Genomic DNA, 24,392 nt, shown 5'->3' with positions numbered 1-24,392 from the left:
GTCGGCCAAGTGGACTCGGCGAGTCTGGTCTGTGCGTGGAAAACCCTAAATTCGGGACTTGGAGCCAATATAAACGTCTTAATCTTCTTCCTAGGGCTCCTTACTGCCTCTTAAGCCCTGGATATCAAACCCTAGCCGCCATATCCTCTATTTGAACCATTTATTGCCTTCAAGAGTGCATTTAGCTTGGAGGAAGAAGAAGAATCTTGAGAGTGCAAGAAGGGGGCTGTAGATCCGGGATTGGGAAGACATTTCTGAGCTTTTGGAGGTATAAACTAGTTCCTGGACCCTTTTTTGCATCTAGATTTATGTGTGGTTGTTGGGGCTCTTTAGCCATAATGATATTATGTTGAGTTAGGAGCCGAATCTGGAGTTGCTACTTCAGATCCAAGTGTGTTATGAGCTGGGGAAGCATAAAGTATCAGCCCTTGAGTCGATTTTGAAGCCCCTTGGCCTTAAACCCTAGTTTATGGTGCTTTTTGCCTAGATCTCCCTCTCTACACGTAAAGTTTGGAACTTTACGTGGGGGATAGGCTTGGGAAGGGTAGATCTACAGTTTGGAGTCCATGCATGACTCGAAAGTCCTCTGCATGTATGTAGATCTGAATGGACTCGGCGAGTCCTTCGAGTGGACTCGGTGAGTAGCTTGAAGATGAGGAGGAACTCGACGAGTGGGATGAACAGCTCGTCGAGTCGGATGAAGATAAGCATGAACTCGGCGAGTTGGATGAAGATTGTCGTGTGCTCGGCGAGTCAGTTCTTAGACTCGGCGAGTCAGGTCGCGTAGTCCCAAACCCTTCGAGTTAAGACTCGAGTCAGCGAGTCGAGCAAGGACTCAGTGAGTTGGTCAGGACAGGATTCGGGAATCTGTAGACTCGGCGAGTTAGGGGCTGACTCGGCGAGTCAAGTCGCGATTGGAAGGACTTTGAGCATAAGAACTCGGCGAGTCAGTAAGTGGACTCGGCGAGTAGGGTTGACCTGGAAGGTTGACTTTGACCAGGACTTTGACTTTGATAAGAGTTGACTTAGTTGACCTTTGAAGGTCAGTTAGACTAAGTGTTATGTTGATATTGGTAGCTCGGGGAGCTAGTGGAGCAGCAGTCCGGAGATAGTGGTCAGGTAGCGGTCAAAGGAATTAGCAGCAGCAGTTCAGCAGTATCAGGTGAGTTTCCCTTTGTATGAATGGATCTACGGCCACAATGCCGGCCCATGTAGTTATGAATAGAAGACCCAGGGGTTAGCCCTAGGCCCAGTATGCTAGTATGATATTCGAGACGAGGTCCAATGATAGAGGGCAGGTGCCCAAGGAATGGTTTATGTGATAGTTTATAATTGTTGTCTGTTTGATACTTGTATGTGTCTGGTAGGGAGGTGAGTGTGGGCGAGGTCCCGTATCTCACCAATAGCAGAGTGTGGATGGTGTTCCACATCTCAGTAGCAGCAGAGCAGGGGAGAGGCCCAAGTCAGGAAAGGAGTGAGTGTGGGCTGGGCCCGTATCTCACTACCAGTAGGAGCATGGACGGGGTTCCGTGACTCATCAGTAGCAGGTCAGGGGCGGGGCCCAGAGATAGGCGAGGCCTTAGGACAAGATCCGTTAGTATGTGTTTAGCTTATGTGAGATGTTTATGTGCTATTATATGTTAGTGGGCGAGGCCCTGTGATAGGTGAGGCCTACGTGAAACATATCTGTATCCGAGCGGGGCTCGAAGCCAGGCGGGGCTTGGAGCGGCGGGGCCGTTGTAGCGGGCGAGGCCCGAGGTAGGGGGCGAGGCCCAAGATAGCAGGCGCGGCCCAGTATGTGCAGTATGTGGTTATGCATGGTATGTGGTATGGTGGGGAACTCACTAAGCTTCGTGCTTACGGTTTTCAGTTTTGGTTTCAGGTACTTCCGGTAGCGGATGATGGAGCTCGGGATGATCGCATGGCACACACCATAGCTTAGACAGCCTGGGAATGTTTACTCTGATAACGAATATGTATTTTGGAAACTAATACTTTGTTTATACTTGAAAACGATGAATTTGCTTAACGTAATGTTTTATTAAATGAAATTTTTAGTCTTGAATTTTGGGACGTTACAAATTTTCGGCCCGAATAACATCCCTTAGTCAAGTTGCAATATGATAGATAATGATCCAACGTAGTATCCAGTTATAAAATATTATTAATTGTTTGTAGTATGTAGTATGTTTAGAGGATGTTCGTTTGGATGGATCGGTTTGATACATTCCAATCAAGTGAATCCAAATTGATTTCGGTTTTCAAAACATGTATCCGATTAGTCCAAACTAAATTCAAATCCAATCTGATCCGATTCAATTACAATTCGGTTGAATCGATTTTTATAATTTGGTTTTTAAAAACTAAAACATTTTAAAAAGACATATAATTATACTATTACCGAATTTTACACAAGAAAAAAAACAAATTATTTAGTTACGGTTTGAAATTTATAAACATCTATTAAGAAGGTATATTATATTTTAATATTTTATATATAAAAAACTTTTGAGAAAAAAACATATTAATATTTTTTATTAGGTGAAACTTTTTGACCTATTTCAAAAAATAAATTATATATATATATATTAAAAATAAATAAATAATAAATTGTTATTCGGTTTTTCTTGACAATTCGGTTTTTATTTTATAACCACAACCAATCTGAAATCCAAAATAATAATTTGGTTTTGTCGAAAACCAATCTAAAAATTCGAATATCCGAACCAAATAGTCAAATCCAAATTTTCCAATTGGACAATTCAGTTTTATCTAAATATTAAACAACCCTAAGTATGTTTATTTTACATAGTACTAGATTTAAAAAATTTTGATATGTCATTTTGTGAAAGTTATATATTTAGAATTTTCACATTAGATTTTATGATCTTGAAATGCATGTTTTTTTTATTAAAACATAAATTCATTAGCATAAAGCTGACATATAATGTATCTCGGTACATGCACTAATGTCAGGAGTATAAAAGAAAGTGTGAAAGACCATTAGGCCCAAGGGAGTGGCTACGGTAAAGACCGTAGTCTCCTTGCAACATCAGCTGGAACATCGCCCCTTGAGTGCGGTTAAGGTGCGGCTAGGGCTGCAGATCGATAGTAGGAGGGAGCGTTTCTTCCTTGATTGTGATTGGATAGATTTTTTGACAGTTCCAAACTGTCACAAATTCAAAATTATTTTTTTTTTATTTTCTTTTTTTACATTTTCCCACTTTATATACCATCAATTTTTTTAACAAATTTCTCTCTAATTTCTCTCATCTTTTACAAACGTCAATGTAATGTCTTTTTTTTTCAATTAAATGTAATGTAGTAGGTTATTTTTATTTAATGAAGTATTATGTTTTTAATTAACAATATGGTTTTTATTTATTAAACAAAAAAACATAGCGTGACACCGCTCCTTGTGTGTGGTATGAAACCACACTTTTGTGGTAAATGGTGAGGTGACGCCTACATGACATTGCAGTTTCATGAGGGAGTGTGATACCACTCTCTCCAACCTTAAAAGATTTTAGCTTACGTATTTTTGTAACATTTTTTTAGTATTGGGTTCAGACTTCTGCTACAAGATTATGAGGTTTTGTTTTGTCCAGACGTTTACTCTTAAAAATCTATTAATTGTCAAATGACATGATTTGTGAGGAATTACTAACAATTACGACCTTTGATTTTTGGGATTGACAATATTTTTATTTTTAATATATAAATATTTTGACACTTTTACCGTAAGTCCATAACTAAGAAGTTGTTTGATAATTGTTGATTAAGTCGGATTTGAATTCTGATTGAGGTATGTTTGACTTGTTCTCACTGGGTCCGGTTAAAGGATTTGGCTGACTCAATCAGTCCATAGTCAGAGTGTTTGATAACAACATTGCGCTCTCTCACTCGGTCTGTTTAGCTTTGATTCGGTCCATGGAGAAAAGGTAGTTGACCGAGTCATTTTCCTCATTTGCCCATTTGTGCCCCTTAACACATTTTCCTTTTGATCGGCTTGCTTCGCCTCATCCTTGCATTTTGAGTTCCTTGCCCATATCCAATTGAACTTCATCAAATTCAATCCCTATATTTATCTTAGTTCGTTAATATAGTAGTGATGGAATTTCAAGCCCTTAAGAGAATAGAACGTCAAGCTCTCTACAAGCTCAATGGAATCCTTGCTAACATTGCCATGGTCGATACCCTTAAATCTCTTTAGATGGTAAGTTAATTGATTTCAATCCAATTTGATTATGTATATTCATATACCTTATTGTATATTATTATCTTCATATAACTATTACTACACAAAGAGTTTACAACACATGATTACGTATGTTGTTTCTCTTTATTTCTTATCAACTTTTCTTAGATTTACATCCTCTTCTTCAACTAAATTAAGGATTTGGCGAACAAACATCTACATATAATAAATTTATGCCATTATCACGAATCTCTTTATGATAAATAGATCCGTTTTGCAAGTTCGTTATTACGGGTAGTTCCTACAAAGTATCAGACTAATGACGTATACAATACTTGAATTATCGGTGTAGATGCTACGTAGTTGGTTCTCATCCTTCAGAGACTACGAGTGTAATAGGAGCATCCGTTGACAAAAGGATCACCCTAAGATGATCATCTCATGGCTATTGAGAACAAATCAAATCAGATGGTTCTACTTTCTAACTTGCTCCTACGGAACCAAGATCGAAAAGATTGAAAAAAATCAGTCATTCACAACCACTGATGAAGGATTCCTCGAAAGTTAAGGATTAGTAATATTTTTTAGAAATCGAATGGATCCGGTCTTATACATACGCGAGGAAGGTAATCAAAAAAGAAAGAAGATGAGTTCTTCTTTCTTTTATCACTTAGGAGTCGCGTGAGATGAGAGTCTCATGTACAATTTTGAATGAGAGAAAGAAGTGAGGAATCCTCTTTTCGACTCTAACTCTCCCACTCCAGTCGTTGCTTTTCTTTCTGTTACTTCGAAAGTAGCTGCTTCAGCTTCATCCACTTGAATTTTTTATATTCCTTTTTATTTCTCATCAAACAAATGACGTCTTCTTCTGGAAATCCTAGCTATTCTTAGCATGATATTGGGGAATCTCATTGCTATTACTCAAACAAGCATGAAACGTATATTTGCATATTCGTCCTGTTAATATTGTCATATGATTATGATAAAGAGGGATTACAAGAGTCTTCAAAGAAAAGCATAAAGACTACAAAGAATAAAGCGGATATAAATACAAGCTAGACAGAAACCCTAATGGGCTAAAGACTAAAGGGCCCATAAACAAGCGGGCTAATAATATATAGACGAACATCCCCCCTCAAACTCACAGTGCCGCAGCAATTAGCATTGAGAGTTTGTCACATAAGAACCGAAATCGAGAAGCCGATAAAGCCTTCGTAAAAATATCCGCAAGTTGCAATGTTGATGAAACAAATGGAAGGGAAATGGTCCCGGGCTGCAAGTGATGATGGGTAAAGTGACAATTAATCTCAATGTGCTTTGTCCGCTCATGAAAAACAAAATTCTTTGCAATTTGTATTGCACTTTTGTTATCACAATGCAAGGGAGTAGATGAGGAAATGTAAACTCCCGTATCCGCAAGCAGCCACCGTAACCAGATAATCTCACATGTAGTTACAGCCATAGCATGATATTCAACTTGTGTAGAAGATCTAGAGACAACATCCTGTTTCTTGCTCTTCCATGAAATGAGAGACTCTCCAAGAAATACACAAAATCCAGTGGTGGACTTACGATCATGACGATCACCATCCCAATCAGCATCACTATAGGCACGTAACTCAAGAGAAGATGTCGAGGGAAACAAGAGAGTCTGACACTGAGTGCCACGAAGATATCTCAGAATATGAAGAACAGATCCCCAATGAACAGAGGTAGGAGCAGTAACAAACTGACTGACAACATGAACAACATGAGCAATATCTGGACGAGTAACTGTGAGATAAATCAAACTTCCCACAATAGTGCGATAAAGATTCGGATCGGACAAAGGAATACCATCAGTAGGAGAATATCGTGCATTGGTTTCAAGAGGAGTATCAACATTCCGATTGTCAGAGAGGCTCGCCCGTGTAAACAAGTTAGATATATATTTAGTCTGAGAAAGAAGGTACCCTTTCTTAGACTGAGCAACCTCAATACCCAAGAAATAACGCAACAAGCCCAAATCCTTCATAGCAAATCGATGAGCGATATCATGCTTCAAAGACTCAATACCACCATGGTCATCACCTATAATAATCATATCATCCACATATAAGGACAGAAGAATTCGTCCCGCACTCGAGCATCTAACAAACAGAGCAGAATCATGATTACTCTGGACAAATCCAAGAGAGGTAATCATAGTAGAGAATTTCTCAAACCAAGCACGAGGGGCTTGCTTGAGCCCATACAAAGCTTTGCGAAGCCGACAAACTTCACTCGGCCGGTGTTGAATACCAGGGGGAGGAGTCATATAAACCTCTTCATGGAGGTCACCATTCAAAAAGGCATTCTTGACATCCATTTGAAAGATCTTCCACTGTCGGACGGATGCAACTGCAATCATAATACGAACTGTTGTCATCTTTGCAATAAGGGCAAATGTCTCCTCGTAGTCAAAACCATACTGTTGGGAATACACTTTTGCTACAAGTCTAGCCTTGTACCGTTCAACAGAACCATCAGCTTTAGTCTTTATCTTGTACACCTAACGACAGCCTATCGTATGTTTCCTAGGAGGAAGAGAAACCAAATCCGATGTATGAGTCTGATGGAGATCAGTGAGTTCTTCAGCCATAGTATTCTGCCAAAGAGGATCTAAAACAACTTCTTTATATGATTCAGGTTCAGACAGATGATGAATGCTTGCTATAAATGAAGCAAACGGTCCTGAATATGTAGAGTAAGAAAAATCTAGTAGCTTGGTGGATTTGACAGGACGAGAAGATCTCCTGAGGGGTGGTGGTGGAGGTGGATCCTCGGTTTCAATAATCGGAGGATCAGGCTCAGGAACAGGTGGAGACGAGGCACCCTCTGAAGAGGTGGGTGTATCATGAGCTGAGGAATCATGTGACATAGATGAATCTCGAGCCTCTATATCTTCATCAAAAGGATCAATATGCAAAAGATCGGACTGTGTTACATTGTGGGTTGTAGTAGGGATTGAGTAGAAAGGAATATGTTCCAAAAAAGTAACATGTCGGGAAACATATAACTTCGGACTCACGGGATCATAGCAAAGGTATCCCTTCTATCCAATACCATACCCCAAAAATACACAAATAGCAGATTTCGGCCCCAACTTGTTCCTTTCAACATGAGGACGAAGAACAAAACAAGTACATCCAAAAAATCGTAAGGAATAGTAGTCTGGTAGATGACCATACAACTTCTCAAAAGGAGACATTCATGAGTTCAATGAAGTAGGGATACGATTAATCACATACACAGCAGTTAGGATTGCTTCTCCCCAAAAGGCACTAGGGACCTGTGCAGACAGAAGCAATGAGCGGGCAGTCTCAACAATATGACGGTGTTTTCGTTCTGCAACACCATTTTGCTGAGGTGTGTCAGTACACGAAGACTGGTGTATGGTACCATCAGAAGCAAGTAACTGAGTGAAATCATTAGAGGTGTATTCACCCCCTAAGTCACACCTGAAGCACTTAATCACAGCCGAATGTTGAGTTTTAACAAGACCTCTAAAATTGTTGTAAATATCAAAGAAATCAGATCTGCGTTTCATAAGATAAACCCATGTATATCGAGTATAATCATCTATAAAAGATACATAATAGGTTGACCCACCCTTTGTGGATACTGGTGCAGGAACCTACACATCAGAATGAATAATGTCAAAAGGAGCAGTAGAACAAGACATACTTTTATTGAAGGGTAAAGCAGAGAATTTTGCCAATTTACAGCCACTACAATCAGAAATATCACAAGAGTTTAAATGACCCAAAACACCACTAGATGCTAAAAAATTCAAACGTGATACAGACACATGTCCCAAACGAGAATGCCAAAGATAAAACTCAGACGACAAAGGACTCAAACGAAAAAAAGATAAATCAATGCTGGAAGCAGCAACAACAGATACTTTGAGGACCTCCAAGACATATAGTTCTCCCACCCTACGGCCGATCCCAATCAGCTTCTGGGTGTGTTGATCCTGTATAACACAGACATAATCAGAAAAGAACACCCAGTTACCAGACTTACATAACTGACTGACTGAGGCAAGATTCAAAGTAAGTTTGGGAATGTAATAAACATTAGGAAGAGTGATATGAGAAATAGAGACAGACCCAACACCCTCAACTAGCATAGATGTATAACTAGCAGACTTAACAGAAATAGATGACACTTGCGACAAAAAAGCAAATGATGACAAATGAGGAGTCATATGATGAGTTGCACCAGAATCTAAAATCCACAAAGATGAGGGAATACCTGATGTATCAGATGAAGAATGTCCAGAATAAGCCATAGATGCAGATATGGCAGTGGGATCAGAGGCCAAATATTGTCTGAAACTCTCAAACACTTTGGGATCCAATGCAGATGATGGCATGTTTCCAACAGATTCTGTGTCAACCGGTGGCACAGCAGCAGCAACAGCAAACTGCGGAGGACGAGAGGTCCATAGAGGAGTACCAGAGGAACGTGGCTGAAACTTCTGTTGACCAGACCTATTTTGTTGCCCTGACTGAGGTTGACCAGATTTACCCTTGTTGACTAACAATGGACACTGAGCTTTCCAATGATTTTTCTGTTTGCAGAATGCACACTCATCATGAGCAACTCTTGAACTTTGTCGATATTGGTTGGAGGAAACAGCAAGCACAACAGGAGTGGGAGTAGGAATAGAGGTTGTTTTAAACCCTTTATCCGCATGAGACTTGATACGGGTCTCTTCTGCAATTAACTCATGGACAACAGAATCCACTGAGGGAAGAGGAGAGCTATGAAGAATGGTTCCACGTAGCCCTTCAAAATCAGAACGCAAGGCCTTCAAGAACTGTACCAAGCGTTGTTCTTCCCTCCTAGCAATGTAAGGTTGGAAATCTTTTAACTCTTTAGATTCAGTAAGAGCCAATTGATCCCACAGATCAGACATAGCAGCATAGAAATCTTGAATACTCTGGTCATTCTGTTGAAGGGAACGAATATCATGTTCCAACTGATATTGTTTAGCAAAGTTGGACTGAGTATACAGTCTCTCCAAGTGATTCCAAACTTCTTTTGCTGTGTCATATTTAGCCAACTGCATACCAATGGACTGAGTAAGAGAGTTATTGATCCAAGTAATGACCTTGGAGTTATCAGTCTCCCATGAATCAAGCAACAAATCATAATTCTCAGTTTGAGGCACTGTGGGTTTTGCTTTTTTTCCAGTGACATAGCCCCACATATTCTTTCCACGAAGGAAGTTCTTCATAACGTAACTCCAATACGTATAATTCTTTCCATCCAAACGAGTACTGACTGACTGAAGGGAATCATCCTTTCCGGCCATGTTGACAATGAATAAATAACCACAATGACAGTATAAGAATATGAGAATAAGGAGTAACAAACCAGCGAAAGCAATCAATCGGATAACGAATGAACAACAATGACGAATCAACAGCACAAACGAATCAACAGTAGCAACGAATCAACATCAGCAACAAATCAACAGCAACAACGAATACCAGTGGCAGAAAACGAGGACAACATGCTACAGTAACCCTAGATTCTTATCAAACCATAAAGACTTCTAACAACGTATCGAACCTCCACTCTGATACCATGTTAATATTGTCATATGATTATGATAAAGAGGGATTACAAGAGTCTTCAAAGAAAAGCATAAAGACTACAAAGAATAAAGCGGATATAAATACAAGCTAGACAGAAACCCTAATGGGCTAAAGACTAAAGGGCCCATAAACAAGCGGGCTAATAATATATAGACTAACACGTCCATAGGTCAAATCGGATATGTAATTATTGGAATAATTGTTGGAGACTCGAATGATGGATATGTAAGCATGATAACTTATATGTTGTTATATATCTCCATGAATCTAGGAACTTTTGCTTGCATTGTCTTATTTGGTCTATGTATCGGAACTGAGAACATTCAAGATTATGCAGGATCATACACGAAAGATCCTTTTTTGGCTCTCTCTTTGTAATGTCCCAAAATTCAAGACTAAAAATTTCTTTTAATTGAAACATTACGTTAAGCAAATTCATCATTTCAAAACATAAACAAAGTATTAGTTTCCAAAATACACATTCGTTATCATAGTAAACATTCTCAGGCTGTCTAAACTATGGTGTGTGCCATGCGATCACCCCGAGCTCTTCCCTCCGCTACTGGAAGTACCTGAAAACAAAACTGAAAACTGTAAGCACGAAGCTTAGTGAGTTCTCCACCCTACCACATACCATGCATAACCACATACTGCACATACCGGGCCACTCCCCTACCTCGGGCCTCGCCCGCTACAACGGCCCCGCCGCCCCAGGCCCCGCCTGGCTTCGAGCCCCGCTCGGATACAGATCTATTTCACTTAGGCCTCGCCTGTCACAGGGCCCCGCCCACTAACATATAATAGCACATACACATATCACATAACATCACATAAGCTAAACATATACTAACGACTCTTATTCTAAGGCCTCGCCTATCTCTGGGACCCGCCCTTGTCCTGCTACTGATGAGTCATGGAACCCCGTCCATACTCCTGATGATAGTGAGGTACGGGCCTAGCCCACCCTCACTCTTTCCCTAACTTGGGCCTCGCCCCTGCTCTGCTGCTACTGAGATGTGGAACACCATCCACACTCTGCTATTGGTGAGATACGGGACCTTGCCCACACTCACCTCCCTACCAGGCACACACAAGTATCACACAGACAACAAGTATAAACTACCACATAAACCATTCCTTGGGCACCCGCCCTTTATCATTGGACCTCGTCCCGAATATCATACTAGCATATTGTGCCTAGGGCTAACCCCCGAGTCTTCTATTCATAACTACATGGGCCGGCATTGTGGCCGTAGACCCATTCATACAAAGGGAAACTCACCTGCACTGGATGAACTGGCTGATGAACCCACTAGCTGCTGCCCGACCACTCACTGAACTCCTGCTCTACTAGCTTCCCGAGCTATCAATATCAATGCAACACTTAGTATAATCGACCCTCGACAGTTAACCAAGACAATTCTGGTCTAAGACAAAGTCCTGGTCAAATTCAACTTTCCAGGTCAACCCTACTCGCCGAGTCCACTTACTGACTCGCCGAGTTCACATACTCAGGGTCCTTCTATTCGCGACATGACTCGCCGAGTCAGTCCATGACTCGCCGAGCCCAATGATCACCGAGTCCTGACCTGACCAACTCGCTGAGTCTCCACCCGACTCACTGATTCGAGTCTCAACTCGAAGGGTTTGGGGCTTCGCGACCTGACTCGCCGAGTCCAAGAACAGACTCGCCGAGTGCTAGGCAATCTTCATCCAACTCGTCGAGTTCATGCCCATCATCAACCGACTCGACGAGCCGTTCATCCCACTCGTCGATTTCCTCCTCATCTTCATGCTACTCGCCGAGTCCACTCGAAGGACTCGCCGAGTTCATTCAGATCTACATACATGCAGAGGACTTTCGAGTCATGCATGGACTCCAAACTGTAGATCTACCCTTCCCAAGCATATTCCCCACGTAAAGTTGCAAACTTTACGTGTAGAGATGGAGATCTAGGCAAAAAGCACCATAAACTAGGGTTTAAGGCCAAGGGGCTTCAAAATCGACTCAAGGGCTGATACTTTATGCTTCCCCAGTCTATAACACACTTGGATCTGAAGTAGCAACTCCAGATCCGACTTCTAACTCAAAATAATATCATTATGGCTAAAGAGCCCCAACAACCACACATAGATCTAGGTGCAAAAAGGGTCCAGGAACTAGTTTATTACCTCCAAGTGCTCAGAATGAACTCACAATCCCAGATCTATAGCCCCTTCTTGCTCCTCCAAGTTCCTTCTTCCTTTTCCAAGCTTGCACCTTCCAAGGCTCAAATAGGGGATATGGCGGCTAGGGTTTGGTATCCAGGGCTAAAGAGGCAGTAAGGAATCCTAGGAAGGAGATTAAGACGTTTATATAGGCTCCAAGTCCCGAATTTAGGGTTTTCCACGCACAGACCAGACTCGCTGAGTCACCTTGGCCGACTCGCCGAGTCGGTCACTTACTCCTCGACCCAGATCCCGCTCTGACTCGCCGAGTTCCTCCTTGGACTCGCCGAGTCGCCCCTTAACATTAAGGTTTTCTTTCCTTTCTTGGCCTTCAAAACTTTGGGTGTTACACTCTTTAGCTCTATCTCTCTTATCCCTAGGAGGTCTTCCTCAACTAGTAGTTTTTTTCGGAAAACTCTATTTATTTTGGTGTGGATGGCAAGCGGGCCTATATTTCTTGGTTTTAATAAGACTCCTTACAAGCGTTGATTCTATCTACTAATCGAATTCACCGTAAGATTCTTATCAAACCAATTGTTATGTACAACTTTGAATCAATACAATGTTGCTCTGTTTGTGTGGAATTGAATATGGTTTATTTAAACTTGAATTGAAATGAGGTAGTAAACATGATTGAATTGGATGAAAATTGATAGAAATGAGTAATTATAGAATTTTAAAGATGTGTAAAGCTTTCATTTCTTGTGTTTTTATCTACAGATAAAATATTGTAAAAAAATGTGTAAAGAGATTATGTTGTAGAGAAAATGGAAGCTAATCACTTGGATTCTAATATGAGTTTGCCCCCACCTGTGTCAATAACTTATTGAGTGTTCATCCAAGTGACAATAATCTTTCTTAATTGAAGACTATAGAGGCCTCACGATCAAGATCAACAATTGAGGTTGCAGCCAAGATTGAAATAATTGCAAAAACTTTAGCTAATAAGAGTTTTATAATGGAAACCATTGCCATGATGAGTCTTTGTTAAATAGCTAGCAATCTATGGATTTAAAGGATGAAAATTTGGATGGGAATGAGATTGACATAGCTTCATCTTGTAATGGAGAATTGAAATTGTTTTTCTTCATATGTAAACCTCCCGAGGGTTTATGTTTTCCAAGTATTGATGAAGTTATGACGCAAGTTGAGGATATGTATCAAGAAAGATTCAAAGATCTTGGAATTGAATTCTTGCATGTTTGGTGAGTTTAATTTTTGTTTGTTGTATGAGAATTAGCTTTGCTTATATATATTAACACCTCTTTGAATGGGAGTTAATTTTGTTTTGAGTAAACTACATCAATGGTGCATTGGTTATGTGATTAAATGAAGGTCATATTTACGATTGGGTCCTGCCCCCGAAATCAGTTGTTTCCCCCGCCCCCGAATCCCCTGTTTACAAAAGCCTCTGATCCCGCCCCCGAATACCTCCGTTGCCTCCGATCCCACCCCCGTTTCCCCGTTTTATAGACTTAAAATTGATTATTTTTGCTAAAAGAACTGGTATATTTTGGGCTATAATAACAACAATTAGAAATAAGAAAGTAGAAACAAGAAATAAAAAATAAAAAATCGCAAATGAGAAATACCAACCGAAAATTAGATTATTAAGATGCAACTAGAAATAACATAATACCAAAATCACAGGAAATGTGAAAACTTAACAACTTACAATATTAGTTCATTCATAAACCAGATAACATATTACAAAAACAACAAAGTATTGAAAATAAAAAATAGAATAACATAACTATTTCATGCCTCGTTCTCATATCAATGATATCATCTGATAACTATGTGTTATCCGAAAAACAAGATAACATATTACCAAAACAATAAAGTATTAAGAAGTTGAACAATAACAATGTTTATACAACTCCGGTTTATACAATAGCCATGAAATTAGAAATCAAAACTCAAAAGTGGATAACTACATCAACCTTTGGGGATTGGAATCATAAATCAGAAGTAAGAAAGTAGAAACCAGAAACCAAAAATCGAAAGAGAGTAGCAACAGGTCATCGTTTGTGGAGATGAAGTCAGGTCGTCGATTCAGAGAAGTGACAGCGTCAGGTGGCAGACAGAAGTCGTTCGTGGATCTCGTCGTCTTGTGAACTTGTCTGGCTGCATCGACTCATGGTTCGATTGAGTGAAGACAAAGAGTGAAGAATGGAGACTGGAGAAGCCGTGAGTCGCAAGAATGGAGTTGGAGGCGTGAGTAGTTGTGATTGCGCAAATGTGGAAGCAAAACCCTAAAAGTCATATTAACGGTATATATATTTATATATTAAATATATAATATATTTATATATACAAAACGGGGCCCCCGCGGGACTACGAGACGACAATACCTACTTCCGAATCCGATCCCGAAAATAAAACGGGGATAAATCCCACTCCTGCACCGCCCCGCCCACGATTTTTTTAAAAATTTTATCCCCTACGGAATCGGAGTCTCGCTGGTGTTTTTGACATCCCTAGCTACCTCATGTTAATAACATGTACCCTCATATCTCAACCTTTTAAGTTTTTAATCTAATGGAGGAGATTCGCTCATACATTCACACAATATTTATAGTTCACATTTGATCCTAACCATATATATATATATATATATATATATATATATATATATATATATATATATATATATATATATATAGTTAGGTTCAAATATTTCCAGCAAGTATTGTATGCATGAATGCACCAATCACAATTTAGCAAATAATTTATTAATTAAATAAATTAATAAGGGTAAATTAGTAAATATTGACTCTAAAATTATGGTAATTGAGATAAATGGGGGATTTGGTTTAAAATCACCAAAATAAATATGTTGACCTAATAATCAAACCTTCAGATTTCTTCCATTCGTTCGTCCTTCAGAAATGTTCTTCCCCCTTATTAACCCTCGGACGATCGAAGAAGAGAGGAGGGTCAGACCTCATTCATAACCCTCCTGCGATTGAAAAAGAGAGGACGTCGGAGTTGGAATTATTTGTCGGCAGTCGATTCTATTCACATCATAGGTTGCATCACCATCAATCAATACCATTACCGCCTCCACATTTTCTCTTGTCCCTGATTATCAAAATACTGTTATTAGTGGGTTGAAGATGATGATTTGCTTTCCGTTCTTGCCTACCATTCTCGATTTCCAAGTATCGGCTTTTTGGAGATATTTCCTTCATGTAAGTATTTTTTTCCAAGTCTCGGCACATTGTTGGCTCTTTACATACTTTTCTTCAACAATTTATCTTATCACTGATTTTTTTATATGGCTTCTTGTTAGATCGACGTGGAAGTAGCTTAGATGTAGTCACAAACATTGTATCATTAGAACTTGGTGATAATTCTATTAAAGGTACTGTTACTCATTTAATTTCTCTCTAAATTCAGACATGGTGATAATGATAAATAATGATTTCTTGATTGTTTCAAATGGTGATAAATAATGATTACAATGTAACAGGTTGAATCTGATAACATAGTGACATCAATGTATTCACTAGAAGCTGAGTTTGCAAGACTTTTATGGGTTTTTGGCATGAACTCTTATGAAATTCTCAAGGAACATAAAAACTTAATTGCTTGTAATTACAGGTAATTAATTAAGTACTTTGTTACTTAAACTTTTCCATCACCTCATTTATCATATTCATTCCATCTATGTTTTTTCGTTTTTTTTTTTTATTTTGCTTCCGATCACATTAAGCCTTTCACATGATTTTGGCTTGTTTGATGATAATGCCTAACATGTGTTTGTTGAAATGCCTGAAAGAGAATCTAAAGAATTTAACCTTGTAGTATGCGTTCTGTAAGTCCTTTATACCTCTCTCTCCTTTTGCAATTTTGATTCTTTTGATTGGATAATTACCACAATTTTTTTTTTATTATGGGTGTATCCTCATGCATATCAAGCACCAAAGGAATAATCTTTAATTAGTAGCAGTAGAAAAATCACCTTGGTATCTAATATGATGAGGGTAATTCTGTAACACCCGCGTTTCCAGGCTAGGCATTATCTTTGATGTAATAGTCTAGGTTAACCTTTGTAACCCGTTTTGAAATAATAGAAGTATATTATTTGAGTATTATGTGTTTTGTGCTTAATTGCTTAATTATGTGGTTCGATTAATTAAGAATAAAAATAAGCGTCAAAATTTAAGTGTAAAATAAACTTGATATCTTTGGATAATGTTGTAGTAGTTGAAACGAGGTTTCCGAATATATAAAGAACGCCCAAATCTGACTTCGTATGAGGAAGTTATGATTTATTGAAGTTTCGACTTAGCGGTAGCCCGAAATACTCGATTTGAGATCGAGCGGTTTTTAGTCGAATCGATCTAAACGAGAATCGAAGATCTCGTTTTTGGTATCGAAACGATGAAAAGTTAGGCGAGAACGGACATCAAACGAAGAAGTTATGAATTTATAACGAAGTTTTTCTGTCCCGGCCTACTAAAAATAATTAATAAAAATAAAGTCAAAATTAGCCGACGGAGTCTAAACGAAAGTTGTAGAGAGTAGTCTCACCTATGCGTGGATATAAAGAACGTCGAAAACAGAGTTCGTATGAAGAAGATATGAATTTCCGAAGTTTATTAAATAATTTGTATTTAAATTTAATCTTTAATTCGGATGTATATCCGAATGAGTCATCGATCTGATCCAAAGTACACCCAGCGTACTGGCGTACGCCCCGCGTACCGCGAAGCATGATGCACCTCGCACTCGAGTTCTTCAGATACGTAAGCAATGACGATTTCGGACCAGTACGCCCCGCGTAACGCCGTACGCCCCGCGTACTCCGAGGCTCCAGCCTCCTATAAATAGGATGCGAGGGCAGCCGACTCAATTGCTCTTTTTCTCTCTTCTCTCTCCCTTTTTGCATCGATTTGCGTGCCAGAAGTACCCCGAAGCCCCGGTATCATTCCCGATCCCCGAAGCAAGTCCCTAGGTCCTGAAGATCCCGAGAAGTAAGATTCCCGAGCCGAAGCTCTACCCGCGAGAAGTTCGATTTTTGTGAAGATCTTCCAGATCTGCGGAGAGATACTACTTCTATAAGCCGTAGTGTTGTCTGATCGTCTTCTGATCAAGTGAGTGTATACTACCTTTCATAAACACGATAATAATACAAGTATGGTTTGAGTGTATTAAGTATATTGTTGTTTATATGCGTGAGTGTGTATTTACTTTCTTCTAACGCATAATTATGAAGTATTTTATACGAAATACGTGTTATGTGTATAATTTTGTTGTTATGTGCGTGAATGTATATTCACTCTCTTCTATCTCATAGATCTGATTTATTTTCTATGAAATACGTGTTATGTGGGTGTGCCTCGTCTGTTATGTGGAATATGTATTGAATGAAAATGATATACAGGTTTTAAACTATGTATGAAAATATATATTTTTATCTACTAATATGTTGGGTAAAACATGGGTAGATAGTTGGTGTGTAATAAACAGATGAGAGGCCTCGATGTTGTTGTTGTTGTTGATCTAGTTATTCAGCGGAGTATGGATAACGACCACAGACTCTTTCTAGACAGTCTTGTGGAACGTTAGCAGGTTCATAACCTGTAGGTGTTGTGAACGATGTGTTCACCGGTGTACTCTATCCCCCTCATGGTTGCCTTTAGGATATCTATTGTTGAGGAAACCCCTTAGCAGTAATGTCCGTCCCGATGAAAATCCTAGATTAGGTCCCTGGAGATAGATGTTATTTTAGGGACGTAAAGTGAGGATAACGGGAATGGGTAATCGGGATAGTGATTGGTTGGTGAAATTAAATATAATTTATTTATTGTGGGTTGAAAACCCTATATGCTCACCAGGCTCCCAAGCCTGACCCACTCAGTTTTATTTGTATTACAGGAAGTGGCGCAAGGGCGTAAGATGGATGAATCATCGAGTTGTTTTGTTTACAAGTATGTATGTATATATATATATATATATATATATATATATATATATATATATATATATATATATATTTGTTGAATGACTTGTAATGTTATCGTTTATGCTTTATGGTTTGTATCGGAACATGACATCCCGAGTTTTGATTATATAATGAAAATGCATCTCTTGATGAAATGCTTTGATAAATATTATTTTATCATGTTTTGTTTTGGGAACAAATTCCGCAACACTTTTAAATCAAAAGGATTTACTTTGAAATTATTTTAAAAAACATAAATGAAATCGGTCTTTTCTGGCCGAGATTTTGGGGATGTCACAAATTCTGCCAGAATGGAATCTCGAATTCCAATTCTGTTAGAATGAAATCTTGGATTCCAATGCTTATGTTCTAATTCAACATAAGCATTGAATTTTGTATGAGCTATCATGTCTAAAACTTGTAATTTTTTCTGCACTTACTTATTAGTTTGTTCATTTTCTTCAATTTTTACATATGAGTTTTGGTGTAATTCACGAATTTCATTTTATTAGAATATAAATATTACATAAAACATGCGTTACTAGTAATTCTGACATGATACATTTATACATGCTTTAGAATGTTTATGCATATAGAAGAAAAGACTATGATTTTAGTGCATTTTGTAATGTATTCTATTAGAGTGTATTTTTATAAATGCATTATGTTAGAATGTCTTTGAGAATTTTTGTTAACAACAAATATATTTGTTTAACTGGTAAAAGCTACTAACGAGTAATGTATCTTGTTCTTTCAGAATTGCATGAAGAATGAATTCAATATTGATTATACAAGAGAAATATTTGGAATCGAGTTCAACAACAAGTATATATGTGAAGATCAAGTTGATTATATGGACCATTGAAGATGATTAAGTGTATTTTATTCAACAATTGTATATTCATGAATGTTATTTTCTAAGAATTGTATTCATTTTTTATGATATTTTGTTAGAATATGTATAACTATATTAAAATGAATAAGGATATTAGTCTGTAAAAATATGTATGATTTTGTATTTAATTTCGAATGTATATTAAAAATAAAATCATAGACCCAAGTTGGATGTATATAAATAATATCTTATTCTTAAATCAAGTCAATTATCAAATATTAATGCATTGAAAATGTATTCTACAAGAATAAAATCGAAAATATATTTACTAGTTTATGGTTTGCATTCTGTCATTCTGACAAAAGAAAATCGGATTTTTAAATTTGAATTAATTCAAAATAATCAGATTTTTAAAAATAAAGGAATAAATTATCCCTTAAAATCCGAAAATTTCGTTTATTAATATAGGTAAATTGTTCAAAATACCCTTATGCTGAAAATTATGTGATTATATGGTGCATGTTAGCCTATTGTAATATCATAGACTTTCGGATCATGACCTTTGATTCTATTCCATCCGGTGGTCCAGATCAGTGCATTCTGGCACACAATAGTTAGTAAAAACAAAATAACCTAACCCTATATATATATATATATATATATATATATATACACACACACACACACACACGGCAGTTTGAGGCCCGTGCTTAGCACGGGTTTTGGAGGGGTTATTGGCTATTCTAAAAAATGACATACAATGTTATAAATGGGTAGATTTTATCATAAATGTAAAGGCTATTATATGGAAAAAAAAATACATTTTTATTATCGATAAAGAAATATAAGTAGGTTGTTATTATTAGTAAACAAATGAAATATGTTGTTATCATTATCATACATACTTATAAAGCTAGCATTTTTTTCTTGAATCTCATACATTTGAAACCCCCATTTTTTAACTTTCTCAAACCATATTCATTTGAAACCCCCCTTTTTTAACTAATGCAACTCAAAAGTTTTCTTAATTATGATTTAACACTCAAAAGTTTTATAACTTATATTATGTTTACTTAGCATTTAGTGAAAAGTTTACTATAAAAAGGTCAATCTTTTGTGTCTTTTGTGTTATATAAAATCTTACATGTAAGAAGGATGTCATAACACAATGTTTTGCTTGGAATATCTTTCAACCAAAACAAATGAAGCTTTTATATTCTTTCTTTATATTCAATTTCTCATTTAATTGTTATATGTGATTTCTATGTATTACTCAATCTTGAATGTGACTCTCCAAACATCAATGTTTTGCTTGGAATATCTTTCTGATTCTTCTTTTTCAAGAAAAATATTTTGATTGCAGGTTAGTGAAGAATTGTCATCAAGTTTCTATGGTTGAATGGTGTTAAATGAAGAAAGAAGATTCAGAAAACGGATATAGTTTTTTTTGTTTGAGCAAAGTTGATGAATATTAGGTTTTTTTTTTTTGATTTAAATGTATGTTTATGTAACATCTTTATTTATATATTCAACCACCCAATGCTCTTATTTATTTGATTGTAGTTTTTCTATTCTTATTGTGTTTATTTTCTATTATTTTTTTGTTGGGTTATCCTACACAACATATTTAAAAGACAATATTTAAAAGATAACATAATTTTTAACATTTGATACGTAATTATGATAGACTTATCATGATATGTTCTTCATATGAAAGTAATTTATCCATATTACTACGACAAAAATTACATATGACATTTACGAAAATATATATATTATATGTGATTTATTTAACATGTATATGCACCTATGTATGTTATAAATTTATAATTAAATATCTTTATGTTTAATAATTGAAGGGATTAAAATGATGCATCAAAATTAATTATTTAGACGAATATAACAATAACAATAATAATAATAATAATAATAATAATAATAATAATAATAATAATAAATACATATTTCCAAGTAACGCATTCATTTGAAACTCACACTACAACTCAAGAGTTTTCTAATTTATATATATTTATTAGTTACAACTCAAGAGTTTTTAACTTATGATTATTAATTAGTAATCACTAATAACTTTTTATTTTTCTTTCTTTTATAAGGTTGTAAAGTTTTGCTCATTAAAACATTAATGTATTTGAAGAGATTCATGATTTAAATATGAAGAGTTAATATAAATGTTATAATAGATGTTTTAATGTTTTTATGTTATTAAAAGTTATACTGTTTATTTTTCATATTTTTTATTATTCGTTGTATATATATCTTTTTTAATACAAATGTTATAATAGATGTTTTTCTATTTTTTTGTTTTTAAAAGTTGCAGTTCATATTTTTGTTCATACGTTTTGTTACCCGTTATATCATCATTCATTTGATATATAATTTACACAATTTTAAACGCTTTATAAAATTATCAAATAGTTGTATATATCACAATGACTTAAAAATTAAACTATAATGTTTAATAAAACTAATATGGTAACTATATGTTTGCTTTAATACTAACATTTTGTTTCAAAGTAGAAATATTAAATAATAATTTGGTAAAACTTATTATTTTAACTATATAATTCTATTCTCGCGCAACGCGCGGGGATTCACCTAGTATACGTATAAAGCTAACATTTTTTCTTGAATCTTATGCATTTGAAACTCCCATTCATTTTTCCTTTAACCACATTCATTTGAAACTCTCATGACTTTTCAATTTTTTTCTAATTTATAAGTTAGTTAATAAGCTTAAATAAATATAAAACCTAAAGTGTAATCATATATAAACTAAATTTCAATATTAAAAGAATATATATTTTTTTCTACTTATAAAGTTATGTTTTTAACAATTAACATATTATACTTAATTTATTAGGTCTAATATGTTGTTGTATGTAAACTATTATCATTATAAAGCTACAACTTTTGAACAATTTGTATAAAATACTTAAATTGTTATTTTAAATATAACCTTACAATATCAACTTAAATATAAATTTTATTTCAACCTAAACAACCTAAAGAATATTTTGTAAATAGTTAAAAATGATAAATTGTAGTGTCTTTCTAATAATGATTATAAGTTGGTTAATAAGGTTAAATAAGTATCAAACCTAAAGTGTAATCATAAATAAACTAAATTTCAATATTAAAATAATATTTTTACTTTTACTTAGAAAGTTTTTTCTTTAACTTTTAACATATTATAATTAATTTATTAGTTTTAATATGTTGTTGTATGTAAACCATTCTCAATTTAAAGCTACAACTTTTGAACAGTTTGGACAAAATACTTAAATTGTTAATTTAAATATAACATTACAAAGTCAACTTCAATATAATTTTCAGTTCCACTTAAAAACTCAAAGAATTTTTTGTGAATAGTTAAAAATGAAAAGGTGTAGTGCTAAATGCAAAAACTAAATTGTAGTATCAATTTAACTAAAATATTTCCTAAAGATATTCTTATAATCGTTAAACGTTTTCAAATAAGTAGCTTAAAATAACTTACAATAATAATAGTTAAAAATAACTTTGTATAAATGATTATATTGTTACCTTTAAAATAAAATAAAATTTGTTTGATGTTTTAAATAATTATAATGATCGAAATTAAAACTTTAAGCAAATAAATTTTTTTAAAAAAATAATTAACAATAACAACAACTATAAATAACATTAAACCATATATTATATTTAATTTTATTCATGAATAACCCACTGGTAGAAGTCATTCAAAAGATTGAGATTATGCGGTTTTCATAGATGTATATATTATCATATAATTCAAATTAATCAATATATTATATCAACTTAGTATATGAGTTATTATATCAAATTTAATAACCACATTATTGTTATATTTAAAAAAACATATTTTGGTAAATATTTCAGCTATATAGATGCTTCTGAGCAACGCGCGGGCATTCGCCTAGTTATATATAAATAAATTCTAACAAGCAGTAATAATATTAATGGAGAAATCACCACTTAATGACATTAAAGACTTTAATTAATAGTTTTTTTTTTTGAAAGAGAGACTTTAATTAAAAGTTAATAGTGAATCGATTGTTTTTTGGGTTTTCTTTGAACTTCATGTACCAAATAAGCTATAATAAGGTTTTGTGTTATGTTGTATAACTTAGCAATCACGTATTATATGTTAAGAATTAAATAACTTTAGAAAATTAGACAAAAAGATGTTAGCAGGACAACAAAAACGAACTCCACGCATGTGATTGATATTAATAACAAATTTCAACCTACAACCTTTTAAAACTGATCAGGTCTTTGTTGTTAGATATCAACCGTCTTTATAAGAGAGCAACACATTGATAGCAAGTGGTTAGCAAAAATAAATTCTTACATGTATTCATAGCAGGGGTTACTTTGAACGAACGTAATGTAATTTGCATAAAATGACATATAATAAATATAACAGTGTAATCACCTAGTTATAATTTTTTGAAAATAATTATATATATATATATATATATATATATATATATATATATATATATATATATATATATATATATAGAGAGAGAGAGAGAGAGAGAGAGTGGTTCAAATGAGAACCATAAAAGATTAAGAACCTAAGAACCCCATTAGTTAATAAATATTTACATGATATTCTTGTTAAACATGTGAAAATCCTTTTTTTTCTCTCTTTTCGATACAAAAAGGGCAAAATTGTAATTTTTGCAGTATAATATTTTCATTCCTATATGCTCTCATATTTGAACACAAAACTTACATAAATTACAAGTTTATACAGTCCATTCATAATTTAATTCACAAAATTCATAATTTAATACAAACCATTTTATACTAATTCACAAACTTAAAGAAATCAAAAATTCAAACTCTACTACTACCACCACCACACGCTGCCACCAACCACCTATACCAACATCGCAACCATTATTTTCTTCTAAATTAGATCTGTAAACAAAGTCATGCATTAATAACATAAATACTGCATTCACAGTCTAATAAAACTATTTATTTCACTCATTTTGAATTTAATGCAAAATTATTATTAAAACTAATGTATTCTTATATACTTATACAACACAACAAATAAATATATTCATAAAAAAATTAACAAAAAATTTATACATAAATCATTCATATTTTAAATTGTGAATTTAATATATTAAGTCGTGAATAAAATTTACATTATTTCAAAAGCAAACAAAAAAATTATAAAATAATCACAGCTTAATGATAATTCATTCACAGCTTTATACAATCAACTCATAATTTAATACACAAAATTTATAGCTTAATATAGTCAATTCATAGTCTAGGAAGAAAATATACAGTTTAATGCAGTCAATTCACAGTTAAAACACAAAAGTCATAGTTTAATACATAAAATTCAAAGTTTAATACACAAAAAGTATGCATCCATAACCATATTTTCAGCTTAACACTCTTTATCACTACAAGAAAAAAAGGGAATCAAAGACTGACCGATGGTCAATAATCAGTCTTTGCTAATAATCAGGGACTGATTTAGCTAGTCCCCAGCTAGTCCCCGAGACCTAGTCTTAGATA

This window comes from Lactuca serriola, chromosome 3 (genome assembly GCF_051521515.1).
Source record: "Lactuca serriola cultivar US96UC23 chromosome 3, Lser_US96UC23_V15, whole genome shotgun sequence".
In the NCBI taxonomy this organism is placed as follows: domain Eukaryota; kingdom Viridiplantae; phylum Streptophyta; class Magnoliopsida; order Asterales; family Asteraceae; genus Lactuca; species Lactuca serriola.
Note: the sequence above shows the minus strand (reverse complement) of the source record.